General features: G+C 44.8%; 1 long non-coding RNA gene across 1 annotated transcript; it reads right to left on the bottom strand.

Moving 5' to 3' along the window:
- Positions 1-1097: 1097 nt before the first annotated feature.
- On the bottom strand, positions 1098-25343 carry LOC129077690 (uncharacterized). Its single transcript, XR_008529887.1, has 4 exons — positions 25153-25343; positions 7582-7716; positions 5212-5341; positions 1098-3923 (listed from the first exon to the last, which is right to left on the bottom strand). It is a non-coding gene; the product is annotated as an uncharacterized LOC129077690 (long non-coding RNA).
- Positions 25344-25767: the final 424 nt, after the last annotated feature.

Below are 25767 nucleotides of genomic sequence, written 5' to 3'. Positions count from 1 at the left end.
TCCCCCTGCTCACCTCTCTTCTCACTCTGGCCTCTGCCTGTCTCTTATATAAACGCTGTTGTTCCATTAAGAAAATCCAGGACATTCCCCTGATCTCCTTAACTTCACCACATCTGCAAAGCCCCTTGTTACATAAAGGGCCACAGATTCCAGGATGAGACTGTGGATACCTTCAGCGGCCATTATTCAGCTTACCAAGTCCAAAAAGAACTTCCGAATGTTCTGAATTCACTTTTAGAACCCTTTCCAAACACCCACCCTTTTCAAAACACTCTTACTTGAAAAGGAAAAGTGTTATCTCCTTGTTTGCACCATTTGCACTGCCCCTACTGTGGGAGGGTCCCCCTCGCCCCTTGCCCCTCGCCCCGCACTGCTGGCGGTCACACCTGCCAGCCTGGCTGGAGGGTGGTGATGAAACGGGTCATGGTGCTGGGTGACGTGGCGCGTGCCCATTGGCCAGGAGCCCCTCGGCCCCGCGGGAAGGGCAGACGTGTCTCCTGACTCGTTTCCTGGCTGAGCCCTCAGGGACGAGGTCATAACCAGGACTGGGGCAAGAAGACACACACATTGTGTTTCACAAGCATTTGATCATTTCACATTTAAGTACAAAGCCACAGAAGTTCTAGTGGACATCCGGGCTACATTTCTCGTGGATTAAATAAGGGTATCCCTAACAGACTAATGACATGGTCAAAGGAAGAGTCAATGCTCTTCTTAAACCAGGTGTTCAATTGCTAATCAAGACCCTGCCTGTATCTGTGTTGGGAAAGAAGGCTCCCTTCTATATAATCAGTTGGTGGTAAAGTGTTTAAAAACAGTATCATTTTTTAGGTGATATGTTACAAACCAGTAACAAAGATTGTGGTTTAATTACTGCTTACAAATTGAGCACAATATCTGCACAACCAGATTGTATTGAAATGTTTAAAAAACGAAATCACATTGGAAATTAATAGTACTTATTGATACACAACATTATGAATGTACTTAAGGCCAATGAATTGTGCACATAAAAATGGTTACAATGGCTGATTTTATTTATGTATATTTTACCACAATAAACATAAAATTAAGGAGAAAAAAAAAGAATGACTCCTGCTTTACTGCAATGAGCTTGATGTTTACAACTTAATAGAGAGTAAAAGATTTGAGATAAGTTGGCACCTGGAGTATGATATGCATTATTAGGAGTTGAGAAGACAAACTCTAAACCCCAATCACTAGATTTAGTGTAGCTGGAAATTCTGCAGTATATAAAAAAGGGAAATGACCATAAATTCACAGAATTGTCACTTCTGGGTTCTAGGGGGGAGCGTGTGGCCAGGACTGTGCACAGAGGGGCTGCTGAGTGCTGGCAGCCCACCGTCTCCTGACTGGGCAGTCACTCAGGTCTTAGCTTGGTTATGTTTTGTTTATTCATGTGTAGGTGCTATGAACTTTTACATACTTACTAAATAAACTAGCTTATAAAGTAACATTCATGGTTTTGTTTTATAATCACCTTGGCTTTAAACATAATTGCCTTATCTTTAATAAAAATATTTTTACAAAAATACAATGACCCATTTCTATAAATGACACTTTTACCTTTTTTAAAAATGTTCACCTGAGTATATGTTTGTTGGTTTTACAGAGACAGGAAGGAAGAGAGAAACAGAGAAACATCAACATGAGAGAAAAGCATCAATTGGTTTCCTCTTGTACATGCCCCAAACAAGGACCAAACCTACAACCTAGGTATGTGCCCTGACTGGGAATTGAACCCTCCAACTTTTGGTGTATGGGACGATGCTCCAAAAATCTGAGCCACTCGGCCAGGTCACCTTTGTCCTTTATAATTAATAATCATCTATTAAAATAAGATTGTATTGTTTGTTTCCAAATAATAAAATAATCATGTCCATTTAAAAATTCAATACCCAGTTTTCTAAAAGTAATGAGCTTGTGCTTATAAAAAATGAAATGATCGTGTCTCCTTATTAACTGTATAGACATTGCCTTTTGAACTTTGAACTTTGCTTTTCAAAACATCAAGATCACGTTCCATAGACAATGATCCTGCCTTTAATAAATGTGCCTTTTCATGAGGAAGTGGAAAATCTTGTAGCAATGGCAACGAGAGGAAGAAGACCACACGTGCCCCCTTGCGTGTATCACAGAGTCACGGTGTTCAGTAAAAGAAGCAACACTGATCCATGGCCTAATCCACGGAGCGTGTGTAGGTAAGTACAGAGATGACAGAATAGCCCCACCGAGGTCTGTGCCTTGTGAAGTGACAGCCCCAGTCAGAGCCTGTTCTCACTCTGAGAACAGAGTGGGTCTCCCAGGGTCATTCCAGAGACGCAGTGAAGAGAAGGCATAAAAGGTCAGAAGGGCAGACCCTCCAAAGTGTCCCCAGCATCCCTTCCCCAGAGAACTTCACAGATTTTGGGTCTTCCGTACCTTGTGCAAAAACTGACCACGTACCATGATTGGAGTTTGTCATTTTCAGGTTTCTCATCATGTCAGACATGCAGCAATTTTAAGTTTGGGGTCTTTTGTTACATAGCAATGGATACCAGGAAGGAAGCTCATTCTTACATGATTCCTACATGTTGACAGAGCTGGAATTATTCTCATTTTACAGTCAGTTAAACTGAAGGGAATGTACTTACTTCCCAGTGTGCAACTATTCACAGGTGAGTGAGTTCCCTTTTGAACAATGAGCGCACATTCTGCACAGGCCGACAGTGGCAGTGGGGACACAGAAGTGAACCTGGCAGCCCCGGGCCTCCCGGAGCTGATATGCTGGTGGAGAGAGAGCGGCAACCCAGCAATAAACAAACAGTATTTCAACTGGTGGTAAGTCCACTACAGGACAACAAAGTAGAATGAAAAAGATAGGGAGTGTGTGGGTTGGAAGGCATCTTTCTATTTTACATAAGATGGTCTGAGAAATCCTCCTTAACAGTGTGACATTTGAGTGAGAAGAGGGAGGAAGGGGTCACCTGGGTCTCTGCAGAAAGATTAGTCCAGGAAGAGGAAGCAGCCAGTGCAAGGCCCTGGGGCAGGAGGGTGTTTGCCATGTTGAGAGTTCAGGAAGTGGCCACAACAGATGGAATGAGGAGAAAGACATTAGAAGTGTGGGCAGGGACCAGTTTGTTTAGGTCCTGCCTATCACATCCAGTGATATGCAAAGGGCCATCTGCAAGGAGCTAAAGAGACTGGGACAGAGAGTAGACCAACCACATCCCTAAGTGTCCTGTTTATTTCAGCCGACACTTTCTTCACTGCAAGACTTTCTTGACGAAGGCACTGAGATGCTTGACCTTCTTGTGAAGACTCCTTGTTTTTTGACACCAGCACTTTGAGCAGCACTATGGTAAGACTTTGTGGGCTGTAGTAAAAACTTTGGATTTGGGTGGGATTGAGATGTGAGTGACAGGAGGACTTTGAGCAGAAGAAAGATGACCTGACTTGGGTTTTAAAAGAATTCATCTCTAAGAATTCACAGGTCCTACCTGGAGAGATTGACATATAGTGGGCCAAGGAGGCAGCAGTAACCCCCTTGTAGGAGAGATGGAGGGATGGACCTGAGTGTTGGGGTTCTATCTATACTTTGTAGAACAACCACAGGTATGTTGATGGATTAGAGATTGCAGACTGACAGCATATTGAGAGTGTGAGGCCTAGAAGAGGGGAATGATTTTGTGAGGTGCTGGTTGTGCCTCTCCTGGCGCTTTGGGTCATGGAGCCGGTGGGGCCTAAGAAGGTTGCTACGAAGGCTGTGGCTGCAGAGAGGCTGTGGCTTAAGACCAATGTAGTGTGTCCATTTCTTCGTTTTTTCATCCCGGAAGTAGCAACAACGTTTTGCGTGTATATGTGAGAGCCATACCTCCAATCCAGCCCTTGGAGATCTTTCAAGAAGGTGCATTTTGTGTTTGCTTTCCAAATATACAAGTAAAACATAAAAATTCAGTTAAGTAAGTAATACTCTAAAAGAGGAAGGCAGGCCATTAATGGACTGTTAATGATAATGGGTCATGAACCAAGGATTTCAATATTTTTAATTGAAAAAATTTGACATATAACATTGTATTATTTTAAGAAGTAAAAATGTTACTTTGATACATTTATATATTGTCATATGATTGTCAGGTAGCAATATTTACATATTACATACATAAAGTACAATATTATTGTCTCATTCATTATAATATGCATTATGTCTCTGTGGCTTGTTTACTACTCATTTCAAAATTGTACTTTAACAGCATTGTTCTTATTCCCTACCCCATACAGCCCCTGGTAACCACCATTGCTCTGTGTTTTACAGGTTTAACTTTTGTGATTTCACACATAAGGGATATCATGCAGTATTGGTCCTTTTCTGTCTGACTTACCTCCGGTAGCATAATGTGCTCAAGGCCCATCTTTGTGGTCAAAATTGAAAGTTATTGTGCATTCTCACAGCTGAATATCTTTCCATTGTCTATATGTACCACATCTTTTTTATCCATACATTAGTGATCATGTGTTATTTTTATCTTATTGTGAATAATGTGTTAAACATGAAAGTGCATATCTCATCAAAATAGGGTTATGATTTTTTAATTTCTTGCCCCAATGTAAAAAAAAAAGAAACAGTTACAAGTCAATACCCATCATATGTTTTACCCAAAAAGTTTGAGCCCCTTGGATGAATCTTAAGTAGGTATGGAAGGCTTATTCAAGAAGGCACTTTTGTTTTCAGGTAGATCACCTAAAACCCCAAGATGTTAACTTTCTTTGCAGGTGGAACATGAAATTGTTGTCCTATGTCTGATATTCACACTATGAGTAAAGCCAGCTCCTGGCGTTTTGACATTGAGCTGAGGTTGGCATGATATTTGGGGACTCAAAGCACAACCAGGGGTCCTATTTAGAATATTAGCATAAAAGGAACAAAAAACTTAGAGGACAATGGTGGAAAGAAGGGGAAGGGACTAGACAAAGAACAGGTCTGAATGACCCATGGACATGGACAGCAGAGTGGGAATTAACTGTGGGAGTCAGGGGTGAGGGTGGGATGGGTGGAGGGGGGTAAAGGGGTAAAAATTGAGACAAGTGTAATAGAATAAACACGATTTATAAATTAAAAAATAAAAATAATTTCAATTTATTCAAATTTTCAATAATTTAAAAAAGAAAAGTTGAAATAAAATAAATAAAAAGGAAAAAAATCATAGATACCTTGCCCACATTAATCTCACATTGGTCCCACTGGGCCTGTTGACCCACCTGGAACTCATTTGCCCAGCTCCAAGTAGACTAGAATGGATGTCCAGAGCAGAAAAGAGAATCCTCACATTGGTTCCTTGACCTGTAAGTAAAAGCTATCATTATAGAAGAAACAGCCCTGGCTGGTGTGGCTCAGTGGATTGAGCACCAGCCTACGAACCAAAGGGTCACAGGTTTGATTCCTAGTCAGGGCACATGCCTGGGTTGCGGGCTCAGTCCCCAATAGGGGGTATGCAAGAGGCAACCACACATTGATGTTTCTCTCTCTCTTTCTCCCTCTCTTCCCATCGCTCTAAAAATAAAATAAATAAAATCTTTAAAAAAGAAAAAACAAAATGTTTGGTGAAGACTTCTGTGTCAATCTATCCCTATCTACTGATAATTCAGTAAAAGAAAAACATATCACATCCCAGGGCAAATGGCAGAGATTAGGGCCACCATCAAACTGAAGAATACAGGGGTCATGGTTCCCATTATATCCCCATTTAATTCATTAGTCTAGTATCTCCAAAATACAGATGGATAATGGTAAATAACAGTGCATTCGCATGAATGTAACTTAATTTAAACCAAACTTGTAGTTGCTGTGACAAACATTGTATCAAAACTAGAGCAGATAATCACACACCCTCACATATGTGCTATGCAGGTTTTGATCCGAAAACACACTCTTTCCAAAACTCACCAGGGAGTAGTTCAGCAACAGTCTGTGTTTACATGGCACCCACAACGCTATACATTCACGGTCTCTCGCTCTACATCTGCGTAGTCCACAGGATTCTGGACAACCTGCCGGACATCACACTGACTTCCTCACAATGTGAGAGATTCTCAACCTTTTTCATCTCATGGCTCACATAAACTAATTGCCAAAATTCTGCAGCACACCAAAATATATAATTTTGGCTGATCTAACCAGATATTAGGTATAAGTTTGATTCATTCACACTTTACAGCTATTGTTATGTGGGCTGTTGCATTTTTTTAATATGATGATCTAAAGGAAAAGAGGTCAGTGCCCCTGACTAGTCAGATATTGCATGTTTTAAAGGTTCTTGTGGCACAACGGTGTGCCATGGCACACCGGTTGAAAATCACTAGTCCATTATTTTAATGACAATATGATAATCAGACTATCTGAATAAAAAATGGCAAGTGTTCTGAATGCCTTAGTAAGACACGTGGCCTGTGTCTTCCTTGATGATTAGCAACCATGTCAGTGAGCACAACAGCATCCACTGACGAAAATGATACCACTGACAGAATCACCCCTAGTGATCAGCAATTTAAGCAAAGTGCGGGTGCTCCGTGAGCTGTAGGACCATCCACATTTGCAACCATCCAGGGATCTGCCACATCTATGAGGCTTTATGGCTCCAACAGTCTGGGCCATACTGGATTGACTCTCCAGAGTAAAGAACAGGTTACTGCACTTGCACCTCCATCTAATTCATGTTAGAAGGGTGAAACTGCTTTGTGAAGCCTCTGTTAGGATCTAATAAGAGAATTATATGCAGGCTTCCAAGGTTTGGAGGGAGGCCATGTTTTCCACAGCAATAGACCAACATTCTGGACCTGCTTCTAGGTTTCAGGAGACATGGAGTATCTGAACGTGGGCTGTATGTGACCAGGAAGCCAGAACTCTTCATCATGACCTGGGTTCTATCACATGCGCCTACATAAGGACAAATAGGGAGAGCAGCATCTATCAGAAATGGAAGTGTCACCTCCTGAATTACCCAGAAATACGTGGCCTAGACCACTGACACCTGCCACTCCAGGAATGTGACCTGACACACATCTTTCTTCTGTGGACTCACAGAAGTCCCTTCTGACAAGTCAACAAAGAAAGAAAAGGGACCACGTACTCCAAAACGATTCTTCACTTTAATCCCTGACCCATTCACAATTCCCCCACCTGTCCAAGCTCCTATTCAGCCTAACACACTCATGTACAAATCCCCTGGAAATGGCTAGATTTTTTACTGGAATAAAGGAAGACTTTAAAAGAAGGGCTGTTGAAAACCATCCCACCTAGTTTCAGGGACTGTAGCCTCGCCAGCAGGCGAGAGGGTCCCAAGGCTGGAGCTGAGCAAGGAGGCCTTGGGAAAATAGGTCACTGAGGGGACAAAACCTGCCCCCCCTGGCAGGGGCACAGCCCCTACCTCCCTCACATCACCCTGCCCGGCCCTGGAGAATGGCTGGTTAGTCAGTGGTGAGTAAGACCCCGATGGCAGGGGCAACTGAAGACAAGCACAGTCGCATAGGGGCCATCATGGGAGGGACTTGGAGGAACACAGAGAAGGGGAAAAAGACCCTCACCCCTCGGCTTTGATATGGCTGGAGTCCTCATTCTATCTGAAAGAAGTCTCCTTATCTCTTGGCGGTTCAGCCCCATCCACATGGCTCTGGCTTGAAACAATACTGGAGACAGCCCTAGTCTGCATCAGGTGGATCCTGGGGGGAAATCAGGTTTAGAAGTAAGTTCCTTGAAGCATGCTTTGTTTTTCCCTCAAAACCTATGATAACTGGCTTATGCTGGGAAGGAAATTTACATTATTCACTGACCCTGACCTGAGCCAAATCTCGTGTTCCTTCAGTTGTTATCTATGGTCTCTGTTTGTTTTCTATAAACATAGCCTTTTAACATTGATTGGTGAGCTTTTGCATTGATGCTGTATACCCCTGCGCATGTGGTTCTCAATAAAAGTCATCGAGCACAGGGGCTCTGAGCCTTCTCCACTAGAGGGAACTGCCACCTCCTTCCTCTCTCAGACCAAGAGAAAAGTGTCTGGGATGACTTATTTTATTTTCCCATCTGTGACGACCCAGAGCATACTCTGAGGGCCAGAGGACTGCTCTACCTCAGCTGGCGCCCAAACAGGGACCCTCAGATCCAGAGCCCCACGCCTCCTTAAAGGGCAACACATTGTTTTTCTGCAGTGCACCCAGAGATTCTGAAAATGTCTGACTTGTGATCACACTTTACAGCAAGCTGCACGCACCAACCTGGTCACAGGTAGATACTGCAGCACTTCGGCATCACTCTGGAAACGGCTCGCTGTGCACTTGGTTCCCTGCTCCGCATTCACCGCCCTCCCCCGACTGCTATCCCAGTCCTTTTTTCTGGTCTGGCTTCCTCACACTCAAACTCCCTTCCTGACTCAAGTGCCCAAACACCCTTGGGTCAGGATTCCTATGTTCATGGTGCCCTCAGTCCTCCATTTCCTCCTCACTGTACAGAATCACAGACCCCACTGGAGGCTCATCTTCTCCCACTTTCCTTCTGTCCCATGTCCCCTATTGGCCTGTACATCTGGGGCTCCCTCCTGTCCTTAATGTCTCAACACTAATATGCATTTTCAAGACCTTGTCTTTTCCCCCTTCCTAAACCCATCCCAGTGTGGAAGAACCCATGCTCAACTTCATCAAAGCAATTTTGGTTGCTCCTCCCTCAAATAGTAGGTCCATCCCCCCAACTCAGGTTCTTCAGCCTCATCGTTAAGTCCCTCTTTATAACAGCCCTTCTCCATGGCAAAAGTAGATTCACTTAATCCCACACCTATTCACCACCCCAAACCCTTCCCAAGCTTTATAATTCTCTCATCCCAACTCTGCGCAGGAGCCCGACCTCCCGTGCCATTCCCTGCTGCCCGCATCGGGTGTCGGCTACCCGCTCTGGGGCAGGTGCTCTAGGACTCAATCCAGTGCTCAGCAGCCATCATGAGCGAAAAGTAAGACAACTCACATGGGAGAAGCTATTTCTCAACTTCTGTGTCCTGTTTTTGAACTCTGTTTCAGATAAACATACCAAATTGATGAAATAAACACAGAAAGTAAGTCGGGGACCCACACATACAAAATTCATTTATTAAAAATAATGTATTTACTCTTACATTTTAAAATGTCAGTCACCTTTAAAGTACTCTCCATTTGATATAATACACCTATTGAGATGCTTTTTCCACTGCACAAAATTTCTTGAACTTGTTAATTTTGATGCCTTTTAGTGTTTCTACCTTTTTTGTTTTAGCACTTTCTCATTGACAAAATATTTCCCTTTGAGGACTTTTTTTAACCTGGGGAAACAAGTCACTCGGGGTGAGATCAGGTGTATACTTAGGGCCGGGCACCGCGGTCATGCCATTTTTTATCAAAAACACCACGTACTCTGCTTTTAAAGACACTGCCCACCAGCAGGAACCCCTACTGCGGGGAAAGCCGCTGAGTCAGGCGGTGCCGGCGGGAGTGGCGGCCACACTGCCCCTGCCGCGCACGCGCCCTCCTTGGAGCTTCCAACCCCTCCGCCATTTCCTGGGCGGGACACCCATTCCAGGGACAAAAGCCAGCTCTTCGGGGAGCATTAGTTAGCCTATCACAGCATTAAAACAACTTCAAAATTGTTAATGTTCATAATAAAAAATGTTGCTCCTATAGTTGAACTGCTCCATGCTCCCCCAGCACCGTAGAGGAGCCTCACCGCCGCCGGCGCTGGCCCCGTGGCACCAGACCCAGACGGCGGAAGTGACATTGGACCTCAAGTGGGCACTGGGCATTGGCTAAGCCACACGGCCATTGGTTGAGCCGCATGCTCATCAGCTCCTGCGTGTTTCAAGGGTCTGGGTTAGCTCTCAGCATGTGACTCTCCTGTCGCTCAGTTAGAACTGAAATCCGCAAGGACAAGGCCATGGAAAATGAAGAATTTGCAGCTTCTCTGCACGTCGTAAGATGGGTGGCTACTTGTCTATCTACGCCCATATGGAATTTCTTAAGAGAGAAACTAATTGCAAATGGAATGGAGCAGGTCCTGATCATCTTAGACCCACTGGCTCCAGGTCTCATCAGGGATATACTGCAAGTTGTACTCAGAAAGGTAATTTTAGCATTCACCCAGTAGACTGGGAAATGTTTTAAAAAGCATCAAGTTTTTTTTCACCTTTCTTTGGAAAGGTGATGCTTTGCCAAATAGAAAAAGTCCATGTGCTTTAACTTTTCCTTAGGAACACCGCCTGTGTCTACGCAATCTTTGTGAATTCTTGAAAGACAACCTGACATATTTTTTATTAGATGATACTTCCTGGGAAATTAACAGAGGAGATTACGGCTTCATTACAAAATAAGAATTTCATACGTTATAATAATCATCTTCAGGAAGACAAATTCCTGTCTATGCAGCCTGGATTGATTCCTCAGCTGTGGCCTCAACAACCACTGGTGCAAAATTTTGATTCTGAACTTTGTTATCATCGAAATACTAACTGTCTCCCTGACAAAAAAGACAACCTTGACACTGAGAAGATGAAGGATCGCCCCAGAAGAATGCAATCCTGGGACTGGTTCTGAGGATACTTCCTTCTAATTTTGAGGTGAGTTTCTGCACCACGCTCTGACCGCGGTCGGGGGCTGGGGGTGGTTCCTGACCTGGAGGGAACCCATGAGGGGCCAGAAAAATGTCTCCATGGGGCAGGAGGTACCAGGACATTGCATTTACATGGGGTTTAGAGGGCGCTGAAGTTCAAAGGATGAAAGTCTGGAGGGAAGTTCTGAGCAGGCTTTGGAAACCTTCTGCTTTAGTATCAAGAACAGGAGAGAACCCTGTAAATGTTGCAGGAGAGTAAGAAGGTAGGGAAATTCCTTGATAAATGGAATAAAGGAAACTGCAACAAAATCATTAAACAAAGCCAAACAATTTGAGCAATTTCAGCCAGCTAAGGAATCAGATGGTTTTACCTTTTCTAACCAGGAACAGTCTGGAACAAATGGTTTAGACATTTCAGACCATCCCAGGACAGGATGACCTCAGTTCTGGTCCCTGTCCAGTGATGTTCTTTGAAAATAAAACTAAGCAGAAAATAACCCTAATGCCTTTTTATGCACATATTGATGAATCAGAATATTGAATGACACACCTGAGACTTCCACTAGCATCCCCGCCATCGAGGTAAAGATAAAAAATCTCAAGACATATAATCCATGAAGCGCTCTGGCTAGGCTTGCCCATGCCTTGTATTCACACTCAGTTTCTCCTAAACTCTAAGAATCCTCATGAGACTTGCAACAGGGAAAGAGCGAGCAGCAGCAGCCCATTCGGGCTTACTCCTGAACCTGTCTTAAGGCTTTCTTTTCCTCTGATTTTCCTCGGAGCTAACAGCAACCCCTCATTGACGCACTAATTTTTTTTTTTTTACCATGAATTCTATTGCTCAGTGAGCTGAAGAAGCCCCACCTAGGCTCACTTCTATCCCACAAGGTTTCTGGAGAGCCAAAAAACCATGCCTAGTCTCCTTCCTTTTGCTTCTTCTACATTAAGCACTTCCCTTGTTTCACCATCCCCACGTACTAAACATGCTCAAAAATCACCAGGATATGTGAAATCTCTTCTGCATGAAGTTAAGAACCCACACACTTCTGCCACCCCGAGGCAGACACATTCCAGGCCTGGACCCCATCTGGTGACATAACTACAAATTATTGGTGCTAGAGGGGGTTATTCCTGGATTGGAGGGAGGAGCGACATAAAATGGACACTACGAGGAAGTCATTGCAGTGAATCGGCCACAAGAGATTCATTGAGTAAGAAGCTTTTAAGAGACAAATTGTGGTTGGGACAAAGGAAGCTCTGTCCTGCAGAGGATTCAAAAAAATTTTATAGACAGATCTTGGCTCTGGCCAGGTGGATCAGATGATTGGAGCATCATCCTGTCCACCAAACGGTTGTAGGTTTAATTCCCAGTCACGGCACATACATAGGTTGTGGGTTCTGTCCCCAATCAGGGTGCATACAAGAGGCCACCGATTGATGTTTCTTTCTCACATTGCTGTCTCTGTCTCTCTCTTCTCTAGAGCTATCTCTATCTTTGTACCTCTATTTCTATCTCTATCACTATCTCTATCTGTCTATATCTTGATCATCTCTATCTCTATCCCTATCTCTATCATCTTTCTCTCTTTTTTCTCTCTAAAATAAATAAATTTTCTTGGGGAAAAATTTTAAAAATAATAAAGCCAGACCTTGGTTGAGAAAGGCTGTGCACTTGAAAAAGTCTCTATGCTAACCAAAAGAAGCCTGTCAGACTGCAGTTGAAAAAGCATGTAATATCATTGAGACCTGTTTCTATATTTTTAAAAATGTGGACAAGTAGTCCCAACTGCTGTAGAATATTTCCTCACCTGGAGATTCACCCCTTTCCTCAGAGTGGTGGCACTTTCTTCATTCTCTACCCCCTTTCTTCTTGCATTCTCCCCTCTCACCCTCTTTTCTTTTTTAAAAAGATTTTATTTATTTATTTTTAGAGAGGTGAAGAGAGGCAGGAAGAAAGGGAGAGAAACATCAATGTGTGTTTGCCATTCACACGCCCTCTCCTGAGGACCTGGCCTGCAACCCAGGCATGTGCCCCACACTGGAAATCGAACCGGTGACCCTTTGGTTCACAGGCCGGTGCTAAATACACTGAGCCACACCAGCCAGGGCTCACCCACTTTTCTGTGTTCCTCTGGGCTTTGCTCATTCTGGCCCCCCACACCACCCTGCTTTCACATCTCAATTTTTTAGATTTTTCTGGGCTCCCCTAACTCTAGGTGTCCCTAGTGCTCTATTCCACTCTGCCACACCCAACCCTGTTATTTTATCCTCATCGGAGGTTATTTTCATTTGCTTTTTTACAGACAGAGGAAGAGAGATAGAAATGTCGATGTGAGAGAAGCATTGATCGGTTGCCTCCATATGCACCCAGAACAGGGATTTACGCCTGGACTTGGATTCGTACGTGCCCGGACTAGGAATACACATGCTTGCGCCTGCTCTCAGATTGGGGATGAAACAGGAGCCTCGGTATGTGCCTGACCAGGAATCGAACCCACAACCTTTTTTGGTTATGGGATGACGTTCCAACCACTGAGCCACACAGGCCAGGGCCCCACCTGTTTTTTACCTTCTTGTGCCTTCAGAACACTCCAGGTTTTTCCCACTCTCCAGCTTTCACCTTGCCCAGAATTTTCTTTCAGCCTTTATATGAGGCCTAATTAGTTTCACTTACAGTACTTGGCATTTTGCTAACTTGAAAGCTTGGCTAATCAGTGTTGTGAAGTGATGGTCTGTGCAAGTTGAAGAAGAATTGTGGTGGGGGAGGGGAGAAACAAAAAGAAGGAAATGAGGAAGTGAAATAGGGAGAGAAAGAATAAAGGAAAGAGACATATAGGACGAAGGGCATTAGAGTAAGAAACCCAAGAAGGAAAATAGGAATGAGAAAAACTAGAAATTAGAAAAGGAAATGCACATAGATAAATGGCAGACAAATTTAATGACAAATAAAAAACTCCCTTTAATTTTCCAAGGCCAATCATTATTTCCAGTAGAAACCCCAGGTAAAATAGACAGTTAAGGACAAACAAATTAATTTCTCAGCCTGTTTCATTTTCACTTACAATTTTTGGTATTATTTCAAAATGTTGTTATAAAAAGCTAAATCCTTTGTCAGTTGTAATCACTGATTTATGACCTAACTTGGAGTAACTTAGAGATTATTCTCTCCCACTGTTGCACTGCAAACAACAACGACAACACAAAGGGGATCTGCTAGGGTTTATAAAATAAATTAGCTGGTCATCATGCTCAACAGTCCACATCAACCAGGGGGAAATACAATCCCAGGTCAGGACCATAACTAGACCTACTGAACTAGGACAAATGAAGGACAACAGGGAAAGAATAAAACCCTACCACTTTTCAGTGAAATTATCTAAGGCTTTGCAAAAGTACAAACATCATCCTTAAGTCTGCTAAGGGCCAAGCACTTCTGGGAATACATTCACCCATTAAGCAACCAAAAGAAATAGCCATCAGTGTTTTTTGAACAATTGTAACAGGGCAGAGGAGGAGCAAAAGCCACTATCCAATGGAAACAAAGGCTCACTTGTCAGTCGCAGCTTTAAGCCATATGACAGTTCAGGACACCCAGCCCCTAGAAAGCCAGGCAAGGGAAGGGGTAACCTCATTGCTACCCAAATTTGCCAGACAATCTTGCCCCTCCCTTATAAGGTAGTCTCACCGCTGCCTATCCCTCATATTTTTCCCTTCTCCGGATCCTACTGGTACCCCTTGAGAGGCAAAGCCAGGTAACAGCTGTGTCAGGGGACTCCTTCCTTTGGTGCAAAGGAAGATAGGGACAAAAACTCTGGAAGGGTCCATCTAGAATGGAGATGTCCATTGTAAATACAGCTGGGTCTCAGGTTCCAGAATTCTGAGACTCAAAGGCTACACCCCTGGATTCCTGGGTTCTCTAGCTTGTTGCATTCGCCCGTCCAGCCACACTGACATCTGTCTAGAATGGAGACATCCATTCTGGCTACAGCAGGGTCTCGGGTCCCAGTGCTGAGGCTCTCGAGGTTATACCCTAAATATAGGCTCTCTAACCTTAGAGTATTTCTCTCTTCCAGATGGGGAATCAGGAGTCCATACCAGACCGAAGCCCCCTAGGCTGTATCTTTTCCAGCTGGTTGCAGTTTGACCCCCAACTCTAAACTCTAAAGAAGCCCTTTTTTTTTTTTTTTTTTGCAACACTGCTTGTTCTCAGTATAAGTTAGCTGATGGGATATCTTTGCCAATATATGGAAGCATAAATCACAATACCATATTCCTTCCAACTTAATGTCTTTTGCTAATGCGTAGGCAGGTGGTCAGACATCCCATATATACCAGTATTCTTCTGTTTAAGGGGCAAAGGGGACCTGTGCTACAAAAGTTAACTTTTACCACAGTGCCATCTAATGGCCATTTCATAGGCACCTTCCTGTCCACAATCCGGCCCTCCAATGAGACAGGGAAGCCAGGGTTCAGGAGAAGGAGAAACGGTAGGAGAATAGCACGCCCATGTTTTAGCTGCACTTGCGGGACATTCAGTCACATCCTGCTGGCCCTGTACAGCTTGCTCCGTAAGACCCTAGGTGTTGTGTGTGCTGAATGGTGGGGCATCAAGCAAAGTTTCCTAATTATAAGAAGCCCCCTCAAACGCCCTGCTATACAAATACAGGACTGCAGGCCATTGGGCAGCCCCCTCTGTCCCTGGGACCGTAGGGCCCCTGGGCCTGAGGCTGCAATGGTCTTACAATTGGAAACTCCACCTCAAGAAGTCACTATCACTGGACTGGAGCCCAGGGTACATTGGGATGTGGCAGGTAGGACAGTAACTTTCTTATTAGATACTAGGGTCACCTACTCTGTCCTTACTTCCTTCTCCTGACCCCTCTCCTCATGATCCTACACCATTCTAGGAGTAGCAGGAGAGCCCACTATTAAGAATTTCACTCCTCCTTGAGGCTGTCTCTGCGACGGATATTATTTCACTTATTCCTCTCTTAGAGTAGCTTTCCTAGCAGAGAGGGTTTGGGCATTCAGGTCTCAGAAGGGACCTTCTCCAAATATTAGGAACCACAATAGTTATAGGTGAGAATCCTATTTTGAGACTACCTATCCAAATCTTGAAGGCCATCTAAACCCTCCTATTGCTATATGGCAGGGCCAAATTAACCCAGAGTTCTAGGACACCGGGGTCCCTGGTAGGGCTAAAATGCTACCCCAATCCCCATTTATCTTAAACATCCCTCACAATTTCCCCACCAGAAACAATACCCAAAAGCCCTGAAGCAAGGCTATAATTCAGCCTATCATTTCTTAGTGGGTTTGAGTAACCCATGAGAATTCCTTTCTCATGGGTTACTCAAACCCACTAATTTCCCATGTAATACTCCTACATTAACGGTCAGGAAAAAGGACAACTCCTATTGACTAGTCCAAGAACTAAGAATTATTAATGAAGGAGTAATTCTAACACACCTTGTTGTTTCCAACCCAGTTTCTTTTATAGGGATGATACCTGCAGATCCTGCAAGGTTTACTGTATTAGTTCTCAAGGATACATAATTTGAATCCTGTTACATGTAAAGTCTCAATTTCTTTTTGCTTTGAATGGACACTCCCTGAAGGACGGTCCCAACAACTAACCTGGAGTGTTTTACCCCAGGAATTCAGAGACAGCCCCCACTTATTTGGTCAGGCCCTGGTTGAGGACTTACCTGACTTACAGCTAGAGAATGGGGCACTCCTTCAGTATGTAGATAATTTATTTATCTGCTCCACAAATCAGGAACTATCTATCTTGCACACTACTGAAACATTAAATTTCTTAGCTTTGTGGCGGTATAAAGTTTCAAGCCCGAGGCTCAGCTGGTGAAACAGGAAGCACACTGTTTAGGCTTGGTCCTGGCTCCTGGGCAAAGGGGCCTTTCCCCAGGTGGAGTCCAGGCCATCACCCAGCTCCCTGCACCTAGCACCCAGAAACAACGGAGGGCCTTTCTCGGCTTAACTGGGTATTGCAGAATCTGGATACCTAACTATGGCTTCCTAGCACGGCCCCTTCATGATAGCCTCAGGGCCAGAAAAATTCAGACCCTTTACAGTAGGGACTAAATCAACAAAAGTTTTTTAATCAACTTTAAATCCTACTCACTCAGGCCCCAGCCCTAGGATTCCCTAATCGTTCCAAACCTTTCCAACTATGCACACTGGAAAGGCAGGGGATATCCCTGGGGTCCTCAACCCAGAAGTTAGACAGCCTCTGGCCTGCATATCTAAGAAGCTAGACTCCAGGCTCATGGGGGGCTGTCCTGTTTTCAAGCTGTTGGGGCCCCCACCTTTCTGTTAGAAAAGGCTTTTAAGTTAACCCTTGGGGCTCCGATTCAGGCATGTACTAGTCATCGGATCCTGGAACTTTTACAAACTAAGGGCCACTACTGGCCCTCAGATAATAGCCTCTTAAACTATGAGGCCCTACTTTTAGAACATCCTGATGTAACTCTCTTTGCCTGGGGGACCCTAATTCCTGCCACTCTCCTTCCCAACTCAGTGCAGGACTTACCACTCCACTCCTTCTCTGAAACCCTATCTCCTCTCACTAACCGTCTATCTCCTCCATTTAACCCTCACCCCGATCTCTGTGATCAGCCTCTAGACAACCCAGGTATTACTTGGCTCACAGATGGCATCAGTTTTGTTCTGGAGGGAAAAAGAAGGCAGAGTATGCAGTAGTTTCCCTTCACCAGGCCACAGAGGCATGGGCACTACCCCTAACTCCTCAGCCCAATGAGTGCAATTAAGAGCTCTAACCCCCTAACCTGAGCGCTTATGCTGACAGAGGAAAAATGAGCAACCATTTTCACAGATTCCAAATATACCTTTTGTAGTCTTGCATGCTCACGCAGCCATCTGAAAAGAAAGGGCAGTTCTCACCACCAAGGACAGCCCTGTCAAATATGGGCCCCAAATCCTAGATCTTCTTGAGGCTCTTCTGAGGCCTCCGCATGTATCCGTTATTCATTGTAAGGGGCATCAGAGAGGGCGTGCTGAGACAGCCAAGGGCAATCATCGGGCAGCTGCCGTTGCCAGGCAGGCGGTCCTGCAGGATATAAGAGCTCCCAGGAGTCCAGCCCGACAGAAGCTCTCATTGCTGAAATGTCCCTACCCACTCCATCCTATACTGAAGGGAAGCGGTCTTGGGGAACACGGAAGGGGTTTCAACTTCTCCCTTCAGAATGGCTCAGACAAGGAACTATTTAACTCTACCACAGAATATACAATAGAAAATTATTAAGTCCTTCTATGAATCAACCCACCAAGGAAGGAAATTTTTAGCCACCCTTTTTGATAGGGTATTTCAGGGAATAGGACTGTCCAAGACAATTGACCGAGCAGTATCCTCATATCCCACCTGCCTTCTTAAAAACCCCTAAGGAATGATTCAGCCTTCGCTAGCCCAGCCTGTCCAATGTAAGGGATCTTATCCAGGGGAGGATTGGCAAATAGATTTCACCCAAATGCCCACCTCGGCAAGGACAGAAATGCCTGCTAGTCTTTATTGACACCTTTATGGGATAAATAGAGGCCTTTCCATCCTGAACTGAAAAGGTTCAGGAGGTAGCTTAAAGCTCCTACGCAAAATTGTTTCTAGGTTCGGGTTACCCTGCTCACCACAAAGCGATAATGGGGCAGCCTTTACTTCCACCACAGTCCAAACAGTCGCCAAAGCCTTAGGAATAGATTACAGTCTCCACTGTGCCTGGCACCCACAATCATCAGGACAAGTAGAAAAGGCCGATCGCTTCCTAAAAACTGCCATTAGAAAAATCACACATGAAACCTCTCTTAACTGGAAAGAAACTTTGCCAATTGCTTTTCTCCGGACAACGGTAGCCCCCAAAGCCCACTTAATATTCATTCCCTTTGAGACACTATATGGCTGACCTGCTCTATGTTCAGAACTCCTGCTGGACACGGAGGCTTCCTCCCTAGAGGCCTACCAAACAGGAGCTCGGTTCCAAGCCACCGTTTGGTACTTCGGCCTGCCTCAATGTTGACTACATGCAACTACCCAACTGTATTTCCCGGAGCCCAGGTTTTAGTAAAAGTCTGGCAAGATAGTTCCTCGAGCTCTCAACTGCAACCCACGTGGAAGGACCCCTTCCTGTTCTCACATCTTCCCTGAGAGCCAACAAGGTCCCTAGCTTCTCCAGCTGGATACATCACTCCAAAGTCACGCTGTAAAGGAAGCCCACTTTTTCGGGACTTCCAAACAGCAGGACAGTACTGCCTACCCCTGTGAGCCGTCAAAGAACTTCAAACTCCTCTTCAAGGAAACAAAAACCTGTTACAAATAAGTAACACAGTAACTAGGCTGTAATGTACTTTTCTCTCTCATATTTCTGACACTCTTTCCACCAGGTTGTCCGTATGCCCAGCGTGGCCACCAGAAGGAAACTTTCTATCCCTGTTAGGCTTAATGCTTATCAAATAAAGCTGCAGGTCCTCCACTCCACTCCACTTCTTGTCAAATTTTTCCCCTCTAGGACACAGCAATTCCAGGTCAAGATAATAACTTTTTGGGAATTCCAGCCCACCCCCACTTTGAGGAAAAGCAGCCAACTCTCTTCGACCTCTTATTATGGGCCCCGAGAAGGACATCGCTAATGGCCGCCGCCTCCAGTCCACAGTCAGCAAGTAGAGGAACCCAAACCAAAACAGCGCCCCCTCTCAACAAGAAGCAGTCAGAGCAGTCATCGCCCAAAGTCCCCAAAGATTTGGGTTTCTAGTACTTGAGGGGAGAAATGTTAGGTAGCAGCCAGGAATGAGCGGCCAGAGCGGGAGTGAAAGCAGGGCCCTCGCCATCCTGATCTAACAAAGCACTTCGTACAGGAGTCTAGAAGCCAAAGGAAGACCTGTCTCACCAATTCACTCAGCAGTCCTGAGCTCGGTTTCATAAAATTGCCAGGTGTCCCAAGCATTGCAAACAAAATACCACAGCAAGAGGGGAGTCCTTGGGACTGTGCTGAGAAAAGGGGCCTCTGTAACAATCTTACTAAGATCGCTGCTGCTGGGTGTCCTGAACATCACAAGCGAGAATTGCACGGGAGGAGGAGGGAGGCCTAAGCTGGGAATGGGGGCCTCTGTGACAATTTCACAAACTAAGACAATGAACCTTTACTAACTGAGAAATAAAGCCTTTGTAGCTGCATATTATTCTCAAGGGGAAGAAGGAGGGGAGCTTAGCAGCCAGCTGAGGTCTGTAACCCCTGAACCCCAATGGTCGGGGTACTTAGATTAGCTAAGTACCCATTTGTAGCCTTGGCTCAACTGTACAGAACAAGCTTACAGCTTTTTTTCTCTATATGTGGGGCACCTAGACTAGCCGGGTGCCTGCTTGTGGCTTTGTGCTTGTGTGCTTCATAAATAAAATTACTATCTCATTTCCACTATACGTGTTTGTCTCTCATTTGAATTTGTGTCTTGTGGGCAGGACAAGAACTGAGGCAGGGAGGGAAGGCCTTCAGACTCGGGTCTCTCCCTCCCCACCTACAACAATGGCACATACATAGGTTGCAGGATCTAGCGACAGTATGGGCAGCCAGCAACGACTGTTTCTCTCTCACATCACTGTCTCTCTCTCTTTCTTTCCTTTTCTCTCTCACTGATTACATAAAAAAAAAAATGTCAACAAGTAATGCCAAGCCTTGAAACATATTTCCTCACCTCAAGCTTCGCCCCTTTCTTCAGGGTAGTGGCACTTTCTTCATTCTCTTCCCCCTTTCATTTTGCCCTGTTTCCCCTGCTTTTCTCTATTCTTCTGAGCTCTGCCCATCCTGACCCTCCACAAGCACTGCCCCCTCATTTTTATCTTGATTTTTTAGACATTTCTGTGCTTCCCAAACTCCAGGTCTCCTGGTCCTTTATTGCCCTCTGCCACACCCATCCCTGTTTTTTTACGAGTCCATTCTTCTGCCTTCAGAAATCTCCAAGGTCTTCTCATTCTCCATCCCTCTCCCTGCCCCATAATTTTGCCTAGGCTTCGTTTTAGCCCCCATATGGGACCTCAATTAGTTCTAATTATAGATCTTGGCATTTTGCTAACTTGAAAACTAGGCTGATGAGCATCGTGAAGCTTAGGAATCGACATTAGCTTTTTTACACACAACTGGAGATGCCACATCTCCTAACCCACACCTGGCTTTGACAGCAACTGCACAATTGAGCTGGATTCTAGGAACCCTATTCTGGGTCTGGAAGGTGCATAGCATGTTTTCTATCCTGGTCCCAAGCCTGTTTTTTTCCTGTTTATAAGAAATTTATTTCTGAACAATACCCCCGCTGCCGCATAGCTATTTTCCTGTTTTGAATATATTTACCCCCTAAGCTCAGGCCTTCTGTCTCCCCAGAGTCCTGATGTCATCCTCCCTCTTTCCCATATTCTGTGTCCTGTGTTCTTGAGACTTAGACTTACTCTTCGACGTGCAATCTCCTGTTTGCCTGGATTTTGCAACATTGAGTCCCTTAGACTAGCTCAACACATACAGACACACAGACAAACCCACACTTACACAGGACATAGGCATAATCACATATACATATGCATAGACACACACATACATATATAGACACAGACACACACACACCATAGCACATTCATGCATGTAATTGTAGTAGGCAACTAGACAAATATGACCAGAGCAAGGATGACAGGCCAGGTACTGAAGGTCACCAAGAGTAGAAGCCCTGGGTGCCTTCTAACAGGAAAACCTGAGAAAGCAAGGACCTCAGCCTCTGCCCTTTCACATTGCTGGTCATCCAATTTTAACTTTCCCACAATTTTTCTTCCCTTGGCATGTCTATATTCATGCTGTAGATTCTCTTAGAAGTGGAAATAAAAAGATGGTCAGCTCTGGCTGGTGTGGCTCAGTGGATTGAGTGCTGGCCTGGGAACCAAAGGGTTGCCAGTTTGACTCCCAGTCAGGGCATATGCCTGGGTTGCGGGCCAGGTCCCCAGTTGGGGTCATATAAATGGCAACCACACATTGATGTTTCTCTCCCTCTCTTTCTCCCTCCCCATCTCCCTCCCTTTCTCTCTAAAAATAAATAAAATCTTTAAAAGAAAAAAGATGGTCAGATAACAGCCCTTAACCAATAAGCCCTAAAAACCATGATGTTCAGATGTGCATCAGACACATCTAGTCTGCAGTTTTGTTTCAGCTCCAGCCCAGAGCAGCAAAGCCAGACAAGTGATGCTATGCCCCCAAGACTGGCTGCTGCGTGGGCACCTCCAAGCCCGGCACAAGTAGCAGCCATCAGCATATTGCTTTATTACTTATGCCAAGTAGCCCCAAATAGAATAAAGGTGGTGGCTGACTTGGCTTGCACACTTGAGAAACGCCAGACCCTGCCCACCCAGTGGGCAGTTACAGACCATGTCAGAGCACCACCACCCAACCAATTTCACAAGTGACAAACACAAGGGGCTAACTCAGTGGGCACCAGAGCCCTGCTGAAGTAAGTCTTGCACTGGGGAGAGGGCCCAAGCACAGCTGATCCTCCACAGAGGGCGGAGGGAGGTTCGTGGTCAGGGGTTGCAGCCAGTCCTTGTAGCTGGCTGGCCTGGGTATATCCCTCCCATTCACCTGCCAGCAGCAACCAAGTCTCAACTGTAAGAGGAGGGTGTACTCAGCCCACACAAAGGATGCACCTCAAGGACCTAGCTTGAGTGATAGGGGAGGCTGTGTCACTGCACTCTATACGACACCTACTACTTTAGGCCACGTTACCAAGACCCGGAGTCAAAGCAGCTCTACCTAATACATAGAAACAAACACAGGGAGGCTGCCCAAATGCAGAGATAAAGAACCATGGCTGAAGTGAAAGAACAAATCAAAACTCCAGAAGAGCTAAATGAAATGGAGATAAGCAATCTATCAGATGCAGAGTTCAAATCACTGGTTATAAGGATGCTCTAGGAACATAGTGAAGACTTCAACAGCATAAAAAGACCCAGTCATAAATGAAGAATATACTAATTGAAATAAAAAACAATTTACAAGGAATCAACAGTAGTGTGGATGAAGCCAAGAATCAAATCAATGATTTGGAACATAAGGAAGGGAAAAACAGCCGATTAGAACAGCAAGTAGAAAAAGGAATTTAAAAAAAAAAGAAATATTGGCTAAAAAAAAAAAAAGAAATGCGGATCAGGCTTTTAGTCAAGAGAGAGGCATAGGTAGACTGGTAGACTTACCTCGCCTCATTGCACGACCATAAGAAGGAACACAACTAACTTAAAAATGAAAAACACCTGGAACTGCCAGACAATCATCCAGAAAAACACCCGGAACTGTAAAGAAGTCAGACAACCAAGAATTTAAAGAACTTATATCCAGACGAGTAGGAAGGGCAGAGACAGGAAATCAGAGCAGAGAGGACACAGTGTGGCTGTGGTGAGCTGGGGGTGGGAAGGGAGAGAGGCAGAGAGGCGGCAGTGGCCGGCAGAACAGGCAGCCCCACATTTTGTGTGGTCGATGAAAATCACGGAGACACCTTGTTAGCGAGCAAGCCCAGCCTCAGGCCTGACTGGGCAGCCCACAGTTCTAATCCTGGGAAAAGATTCTGGCTGTATGCCCTAATTCTGGCTGTAAACCAGAAGGTACTGGGGCAGCAAAAGAAACTGCCAGTTTCTCAGCAGGGTCTGGAACGTAGGCAAACCCACCCTGGGAACCAAACCAGGACAGCAGCCGAAGGTGCACCAGTAGCACATGGGAAGTGGGTAAAATAAGTGGGAATGGGGCAAGGGCCAGACAAACCTCCAGGAGTCAGCCAGCAATGGTGTTGCCCCCTCTTTGACCTCTCCCCCCCACATAGAGCCACAGTTGCCCCACCCTGGTGAATAGCCAAGGCTCTGCCCCATATAACTTAACAGGCGTGCTAAAACATAATCAAAGCAGCTCTACCTAGTCCACAGACACAGGGAGTCTGCCAAAATCAGGAGACAAAGGAATATGGCCCAAATGAGGGAAGAGAACAGAAACAGAACTAAGCAATGTAGAGACAGCCAACTCATCAGACACAGTTCAAAACACTGGTGGCCAGAGTGCTCAAAGATCTCATTGACTATGGCAAAAGGATAAGGGAAGAAATGAAGGCTCTACTAAGGGAAATAAAGAATAATTCACAGGAAACCAGCTGGGAAGGGAAGGAGGCCGGGACTCAAATCAACGATTTGGAACATAAGGAAGAAATGAACATTCAACCAGAACAAAATGAAGGAACAAGAATTCAACAAAAATGAGGAGAGTTTAAGAAGACTCTGGGACATCTCCAAAAGGGCCAACATTGGAACCATAGGGATGCCAGAAGGAGAAGAGGAAAAGCAAGAAATTGGAAATCTATTTTAAAAAATAATGAAAGGAAACTTTCCCAATCTGGTAAAGGAAATAGACATACAAGCCCAGGAAACTCAGAGAATCCCAAATAAATTGGATCCAAAGTGGGCCACACGAAGATACATCATAATTAAAATGCCAGAGATTAAAGATAGAGAGAATCTTAAAAGCAGCAAGAGGAAAGAAGAGAGTTCCCTACAAAGGAGTTCATATAAGACTATCAGCTGATTTCTCAAAAGAAACTTTGCAGGCAAGAAGGGACCAGCAGGAAATATTCAAAGGCCTAAAAAGCAATGATCTACATCCAAGATTACACTATCATTTAGAATAGATGGGCACATAAAGTGCTTCCCAGACAAGGTAAAGCTAAAGGAGTTCATCATCACCAAGGCGTTATTGAAGGCCTTATATGAAACGTTAAAGGGACTTATTTAAGAAAAAGAAGAAAAACAAAAGTATGAACAATAAAATGGCAATAAATGCATATCTATGAATGCTGAATCTAAAAACAAACTAAGCAAACAAACAGGACAGAAACAGAAGCATAAATAGAGAGGACATTTTAATGATCACCAGAAATGAGGGGCGGGGTGGGGGGGTGAAAAAGTGGAGGCTGTATCCTGTTGCTCCTTGCATCCCAAGTCGTTCTTTCTGCACTATCCCCAGGTAAAACATGCTCTCAAAATTACCAGGACTTTTGTTGTGAAATCTTAGACCTACAGTTTAAAGAGCATGAAATATGACTGAAGCTTCTGTTTCTATGAAAACATTAAAATGTGGACAGTTGTCCCAAACGCTGTGGGATATTTCCGCACCTTGAGATTCACGTCTTTCTTCAGAGTAGGGACAGTTTCTTCATTCTCTTCCCCCTTCCATCTTGCCCTCTCCCCTCTTGTCTTCTTTTCTATATTCCTCTGGCATCTGCCCACCCTGGTTCTCTGCATCACCTCACTTTCATAACTCAGATTTTTCGATTTTTCAGAGCTCCCCACACTTCAGGTCTCCCTGGTCCTCTATTTCCCTCTGCCACACCCATCCCTGCTATTAATGATTTTCTTCCTTCAGAAGACTCCAAGGTCTTCCCACCCCGCCCCTCACCCAGGCTTTTTTCAGACTCCACATGGGGTCTCAATTAGTTTCACTTACAGATCTTGCCATTTGCTAACTTGAAATCTTGGCTGATGAACATCCTGAAGCTCGGAAACTGACGTTAGTTTTCTTTTACACAACTGGAGATGCCACCACCATTCAATTCACAGCTGGCTCTGAGAGCCTGGAAGACAGTGGAAGCTTTTCCCTGGGCCTGCAAACTGCAATTCATTTTTATATTCTGATCCCAGGCCTGCCCTTTTCCTGCTGATAAGAACTGCACTTCTGAACAAAAGCCTCCCCTCCTGTTTACAACTGCCTGATACATACAGTCCAGACTTTCTGTCTCCCGAGAGTCCTGTTTCTGTGAACTCCCTCTTCATTTATGCCTTTCCACTGACCTGTGTCATCCTGTCCAAGTGCATCACTTCTCAACTTGCAAGCTTCTGAACGCCAGGAGTTGGCTTGCCTCTCTGCGTCCTTTATCCTAATTCAATACATTCAGACATGCACAGGCACAAAAAAGCCATTACGCATCCATGCACATAATCACACATATATAGACATGTATATACATACAAACACATACACAGGCATATATACACAGAGACACAATTACACACACATCCACATAAATGCGGCAGGCAGTTACACACATGAGCAGAGCAAGAA

The sequence above is a fragment of the Pteronotus mesoamericanus genome, unplaced genomic scaffold, assembly GCF_021234165.1.
Source record: "Pteronotus mesoamericanus isolate MK-2021 breed Mesoamerican mustached bat unplaced genomic scaffold, CSHL_Meso_final contig_1176, whole genome shotgun sequence".
Lineage (NCBI taxonomy): Eukaryota > Metazoa > Chordata > Mammalia > Chiroptera > Mormoopidae > Pteronotus > Pteronotus mesoamericanus.
Note: the sequence above shows the minus strand (reverse complement) of the source record. Positions and strands in the feature narration are given on the sequence as shown.